Consider the following 7,228-nt stretch of genomic DNA (forward strand, 5'->3'; position numbering starts at 1 on the left):
TTGGTCGTGAGCGAAAAATCGCATACCTCGGTAGACACCTGAACCGCGCCGTAAGGAAAAGGATTTTCCTTGCAGCGCGGTACGGGTGTCCAGCGAGAATTGAGACAGGCGTCATTTCCTGTCCCTAAAAAAATTTTCATTTCAATTTCTTTCCCTTACGGCGCGGTACATGTGTCCACCAAGATATGTTTCCTTTCCTTACATTGTACGCGCAAGGGGTCGCACCGAAAGACGATGGCGTTTCGTGGATTCCTTGGTAATGCTGCAACACTCTGTCACGCCCTGCTCTTAAATGCGAAGCTTAAGCGTCCTCCAAGTGTCTGGTCTTGGAGGACGTCTCTATTTCGCGCCAAGTGCGCCAGCCGCCGCCGGCCCGGCCAGACCGGTTCGACTCCGAGGCGAGGCGCGCGTTCTAACGTCATGTGCCTCCTCGGTGCACCGCCACGGCGAAATCAAAGTTCGCGGCCAGTAAAGCTTTGGCTTTAAAACCTTGTGCACGATAGAATTCAAACCACCATCTTTCCGTTCTGCAGCTGAGCGTTGATAACGACTACGCTACTTTCTGAAGCTGCGTGCTAACGACTACGCTACTTCCTGCCGACGCATATGTTGTTCTTGACGTGGAGTGTGTTTGCACAATGTCGTTGAATCAGATGAATGCCTCCCAAATGCCGTTTGCATAGTTCACATCTTAAACACACATCAGTGACACAGGCAGCAACACTGCGCTAAAGGCTATCGCCTCACCACACTTTAGGTCAACAAAGTGCCATCTGAAGGAAGGGAGCAGTACATCAATTAGTGGTACCATTTTGGAATTTCATAAAGGGGGCTCGCGCCTACGCCGAGCCCCGACTACCAAAAATTACATGCCCCATCAACTCCGTTTAGGAGTAGTGGCGTGCTTCAGCCCTCCGCAGTGCAATGGCAGGCCTCGGCACGGGGCCCCGACCGCTCTGATCGCCGGTGATTGAGCACCAGGTAAGTGTGCGAAAGATCGACTGCGCGAAAGATCGACTGAAATCGGATGTCATGCGATTCATACCTTTGTTCAGTACCAGTGGCCAATACACTTCTTACGGAGTTCCTCTTTCCGCATTAGGAGCAATTTTGTTAAAAAAGCTACAGCGGGACGGGGAGGGACCGCAGACAGGAAGGAGTAACTGAAGTTAACCGAAGAAATACTTTTAACAGCAAGAAATAAAATAAATTAGGTGTTACATGGGATCGCACCTTGCAATAATTGTTTTTTTGTTGAAAGGAAATGGCGCAGTATCTGTCTCATATATCGTTGGACACCTGAACCGCGCCGTAAAGGAAGAGATAAAGGAGGGTGTGAAAGAAGAAAGGAAGAAGAGGTGCCGTAGTGGAGGGATCCGGAATAATTTCGACCACCTGGGGATGTTTAACGTGCACTGACATCGCACAGCACACGGGCGCCTTAGCGTTTTTCCTCCATAAAAACGCAGCCGCCGCGGTCGGGTTCGAACCCGGGAACCCCGGATCAGCAGTCGAGCGCCCTAACCACTGAGCCACCGCGGCGGGGCAACACCTTGCAATGAAATCGAGTTGCGCGTGGGGCAGCGACCGTGTAATTCGCAGCTACCTGTCTATTTGTTTTTTGAAATTCGATTTCAGGGGAAATGAAATGGCGCGGCATCTGTCTGACATATCGTCGGACACCTGAACCACGCTAAAGGGAAGGAATAAAGGAGTGAGTGAAAAAATAAAGGTAGAGGTGCCATAGTTGAGGTGGTGGTGGTAGTGGTTTTATTAAAAAAAATAATAGTAAAAAGGAAGGAAAAGATTTTTGCTAGCTCCGGCATCTGCCATCGATACTGAAGCACCTGAGCTGGGGCAGCGGAAATAAAGGACAGCAGGCAGAATGGAGAAATGAAATGAAAGAGGTGAGGGGACAGGAATAGAGGACAGGGGGAGAAGTAATATGTACAAACTATTTACACAATAAGTAATGTGTCCAGGTTGTGCGCGTGATTAGTTCATTTTAGAGGAATTAAATCACACACGCGCACAGCACTGTGTAGGTTACAACTGGAGTGGGGCGTCCAGTTATTAATCGTTCAAGGTAGAACTCGCGGAGCGTTCGGTCACTGCGTGTAACTACCTGACGGAGAACAGACGGGACGTCAAGCCCGTGTGTTCGAGGAATGCACAGAGGCTCACCAAAGTTCGCTCACGAGTGCGCGCACTGCCCTGCGGCCACAATAGCGTCTTGATGGAGTCTGGTAGTATGCCCTGCGCCCTATAGGCCGCGAGCATATCGCGACGAGCATCGGCGAACGCGGAGCAGCGAAGGAGCAGATGTTCTAGTGTTTCCACTGCACCGCATCCGTCACACACATCACTCGTCGCGATTCCGTGACGCACCCGTCATTCCCCGGGCCACACGCAGCCAATGCGCGCGCGGAGGATCATTGCACGTTGCTACCGTGTAAGTGCGCGACAGCCGGTGACACTGTCGATGCGCTCACCTCCCGCGATGCGTGGGTCGGGGTGCTGCTTTCGGAGATGGTCGTGAATGGCCGCACGCACGTCCTCCAGCGCAAGGGGCAGATCGCTGGCAGGTAGTTGGTGTGCAGCGGTCGCGAGGTCGTCAGCTTCTTCGTTGCCGGCGATGCCGCAGTGACCGGGCACCCACTGTGCACGCACGGCACAACCTCTCTGCGCGAGGCGCTCGATGCGCGAGCGAATTTCCCGCACTAGTGGGGTACCGCGGCCGTTAGATTGCAGGCGGCTGAGGGCGGCGCGGGAGTCGCACAGCAGAGCACTCCTGGGCGGCGGAGGGCCGAGGGTGAGCAGCAGGTCCAGCCCGAGCCGGATCCCCATCAACTCCGCCGTGGTGGAGGAGCCCAGGAAGGTTGTGTGTTGCTGGCTGTGCAGTCACAGGGCGGGGATGGTGGCCGCCGCAGCAAGGGAGCAGCTGTCGCGGGCCACTGAGCCGTCGGTGTACACGAGGAGATGGTCCTGGAGCTCCTCGTATATGACGGCTCTGGCCAGCTGCTGCACAGCGCAGAGGGGTGTGCTCCGCTTTCCCGCGATGCCGACGATCTCTCGCTGTACCTCCGAGGCATCAGGCCAGGGCGCGCAGGAGCCGTAGGGGGGTGGGCCTTGGGTCAATTGCTCATACTCGAGCAGCGCCGCGCCCATTCGTGAGCGCGGGTGCGAGCGCATACGCTGCAGCAGCGAGCCGCCGTCCGGTGCGCGGTGAAGCCGGTCGATGTGATTCAGTGCCCTGCGCGCTGCTTGGAGCTCAAGGGGCCACGCTCCTGCCTCGGCCAACGTTGCGGCGCACTGCGAGTTTTTGGGCAGGCCTAGGCACACGCGCAGGGACTTGCGGTGCTGAAGCTCGAGCTTCTTCCAGCACGGCTTGCGCACCGTGACGAGCGGCAGCGTATAGAGCACCGCCCCCAAAGCTGCGGCATTGTATAGACGCAGCGCGGCTTGCTGGGAGATGCCCTGGCCTCGAGCGGTGAGCTTGTGCACGGCGGCGGTGATCCTCTTCATCTGCAGACAGGCCTTGGTCGCCGCGGGGCGGAAGGAAAGGCGCCAGTCGATGTCCAGGCCAAGGTACCGCACCGAGTTACGCCAAGGAATCGGAGTCCCGTCCAGTGACAGTGGCGCAAGGTGCGCGCGCGAGCGCGAAACGCAGGCCATGGCCACCGATTTGTCCGCGCTCAGCGACAGACCAAGGCCGCGCAAGCTGGCATCGATTGCGGTCAGGGCTCCCTGAAGGCACCCCCGCACGCGGAATGCCTCGCCCGGTGGTCCCCGGCACCACAGAGCTATGTCGTCTGCATATATGGACATGTACACATGGTGTCGCCCGCTCGTGGGGAGGGAGGCCGGCACCACCGACATGGCCACATTAAACAGAAATGGTGATAGGACAGAGCCCTGCGGCACGCCCATGTCGACCGGGCGAGGCTTGGAGAGCTTACCCCCTACTCGTACGCGCATGGTGCGCCCGCTCAGGAAGCCATGAACGTATCGCAAAAGGCGCCCGCTCACGCCGGCCCCCTCAAGCACCGCGAGAATTGGTGCGCGGTGAACGTTGTCAAAAGCGCCCGAGACGTCCAGCAGCAGCAGCAGCGCAACCTGGCCTGCTGCCCTGGCATGCTCCAGCGCTGTAACAACGTCCGATATAGAATCAGCCGTGCACCGCATCCCACGGAAACCCGTCTGCCGCTCGTCAAACAAATCAGCCTCTGCAGCCCGCTCGTTCAGACGCTGCAACGCCATATGCTCCATGAGCTTACCTGCCGCCGATGTTAATGCCACTGGCCGGTATCCGCTCAGCTCCGTATGTGGGCGCCCTGGCTTTCGGATGGGACAAACGACCGCGGTTCGCCAATCCTCCGGTAGCTCCCCGCGTTCCCACACCAGGTTGATCTGCTGCAGGAGGATCTGTCGTTGCTGCGCATCCAGGTTTTGCAGCATTTGGTATGTCACCCCGTCCGGTCCGGGCGCCGAGCGGCGGCGGCAGCGCTGCAGCGCATTGTTCAATTCCGCCGCGGTGAACGGCGCATCACATTGACCTTCCGAGGCGACGGGCGAGGGACTGGCGTCGCTTCTGCGGCTCTCAGGATCAGCTATGTTAGCGGCGTTTGCGGGGCTGGGCGGCGCGAACCGATCGGCAAACCGCTCTGCCAATTCTACAAAGCTGATACCGCTGGAGATTGCGAGGGCGGCCAGCGGTTGACGGTTTGCCTGTGGTTCGGTGATGCGCCGCAGGGTGTCAAACAGCCTCCGCGAGCTGACATCTTCCTCCATCCTTTGGCATAGTGAAGCCCACTGCCGGCGGTATAGCTTGTTGGCGTGGCGGCGCGCTGCTGCGTCCAAGCGGTTGTAGACAGTCCAGTCGGCGGCTCTGTCAGTCCGTCGCGCCCGTCGCTCTGCGCGATTTCTTTATTCTTTATTCTTTATTCAAGAGTTACCCCGCATTTGCCCGAAGGCGTTATAGCAGGGGGGTTACAGATTGGCAAAAAATACATCTTCACTTGCAGAGCACACTTGCTCCTCGGAAAGCCGGTTCCACTGTTGCACTGTTTTAACAAAAAATGAATTTGCAAACAAGCTCGTCCTGGTACGGTACTCTCTAATTTTACGGGAATGGTCAGGTCGTTGAGAAACGTAAAAGGGCTGTTTTAAGTACTTTACAAAATGAATCCCCGTTTTTCCGTGAACTATTAAGTACAGCAATTTTAGCCTCAATTTTCTTCTACGGGAAGCGAGTGGTTCCCATTGCAATTCTTTTTTCATTGCTGTACAACTATCCCTTCGCCCGTACCTGCCCAAGACGAACCTTGCTGCTCTGTTATGAAGTTTTTCAAGTTTTTCAATTGACACCCGATGTGCAGGGTCCCATACAATACAGGCATATTCAATGATAGGTCGAACACAAGAGAGAAAAGCAGTTTTCTTGAGGTTTGGCTGCGAAGACCTTAAACTCCGCTGTATGAAATTTAGTGCCCTACCGGCTTTGGTAACCACATGATCCACGTGAGCATTCCAGGAACAGTCATCCGTTAGTATAACACCTAAGTATCTGTAAGTACATTTCTGTGTGATCAATTCATTACTTATGCGATACTGAGCTTGGACTTTGATTTTTTTTCGTGAAAAACAAAGATGAGCGCATTTCTCCGTATTCAAAGACATTTTCCATTTCAGACACCAATCGTGGATAAGTGTTAAGTCAGTTTGGAGTTGAACGACGTCATTGGCATTGTTAATTTTCCTGTACAAAACGCAGTCATCTGCAAACAGACGTATACTTGAGGAGATACCGAGTGAAATATCATTTATATAGATTAAGAACAGGAGTGGCCCCAGGACCGACCCCTGTGGGACCCCTGATGTCACATCAACGTAATCTGAACATACACCATTAAGGACTACACGTTGGCGGTGGCCGAGCAAGTAATTCTGAATCCATACTATAACAGCTGTGTCCAGATTCAACATTTTTAGTTTATAGAGAAGGAGTGGGTGTGACACAGTGTCAAACGCTTTCCGGAAATCCAGAAATATGCAGTCTGTTTGGCCCCCGCGGTCAACTTCAGATACAAGTTCGTGATAAAATTCAACAAGTTGAGTAGTACATGATAAACCTTTCCGGAACCCATGTTGTTCCTTCATCAGCAAATCATTCTTTACCAGGTGGTTCATTATTTCTGTGTATAAGATGTGCTCAAAAATTTTGCATGAAACTGATGTTAGAGAAATAGGCCTGTAATTTGATACATCTTTTCTTGATCCGCTTTTGTGAATCGGGACCACATGAGCTATCTTCCAGTCGTGTGGTAAAAGACCTGTATCCCAAGATTTTTTATAAATAAGGCATAGATACGGTGAGATAGGATAAGCACAGTTCTTTAGCAACCGGGGTGATATGCCGTCGGGACCACAGGCCTTTGATTCATCTATATCCTCTAGGAGCGCTAGAATCCCTCTTACACTTATTTCGACTGGCGGCATTGCTGGCGCATAACTTGTGTAATGTTGGTGACTGTTGATATGGTTAGGGGAGAAAACAGACTTGAAGTGATTATTAAAACACGTTGCCTTCTCTAAGTCACCTGAGATGACCTGTTGATTATAAACGATTTCACCTACACCAGATGAATCTGTTCCACACTCCCTTAAGTAGTGCCAAAAAAGTTTAGGGTTTTTCTTCATTTTAACGTCCAGCGTTTTAAAGTACTCCTCTTTCGCAGTTTTTAGTTTTTCTTTGTGCTCACGCGTTAGTACAAGTAATCTGCTGAAGTCATCTTCACGTTTTGTTCTCTTAAACTTGAGGTACGCACGCCTTCTTTTCCTTATCATTTTTATCAAACTGGCAGTCACCCACGGCTTTCTATGTTTCTTCAGTCTAGCTGAATCTATACTTGGCACGTGTGCATCCCTCAGTTCAAAAAGTTTTTGCTCAAATAAACGCCATAATTCATGAATATCGCACTCATCATAAAAGCACTCAAAAACGGGCAAGTGATTTTGTAATTTTTCGGACATTCTAGCATAGTCACCTTTATCGTAAAAAAAGACTCGCCTTGACTCACATTTCTTTTGTCTACTATGCGATGCTTTTATGCATGCAATGACCGCCTGATGATCACTAATGCCTGGAATAACATGAACAGCATTAACATGGTCCGGAGAGTTGGAAAATAAAAGATCTAAAACATTTTTATCCCTAGTTGGTTCCTGA

The 7,228-nt window shown here is 52.6% G+C and overlaps 1 non-coding gene across 1 annotated transcript; it reads right to left on the reverse strand.

Moving 5' to 3' along the window:
* Positions 1-826: 826 nt before the first annotated feature.
* Positions 827-989, reverse strand: LOC144095776 (U1 spliceosomal RNA). The gene has a single exon (XR_013306769.1). It is a non-coding gene; the product is annotated as a U1 spliceosomal RNA (small nuclear RNA).
* Positions 990-7,228: the final 6,239 nt, after the last annotated feature.

The sequence above is a fragment of the Amblyomma americanum genome, chromosome 6 (genome assembly GCF_052857255.1).
Source record: "Amblyomma americanum isolate KBUSLIRL-KWMA chromosome 6, ASM5285725v1, whole genome shotgun sequence".
In the NCBI taxonomy this organism is placed as follows: domain Eukaryota; kingdom Metazoa; phylum Arthropoda; class Arachnida; order Ixodida; family Ixodidae; genus Amblyomma; species Amblyomma americanum.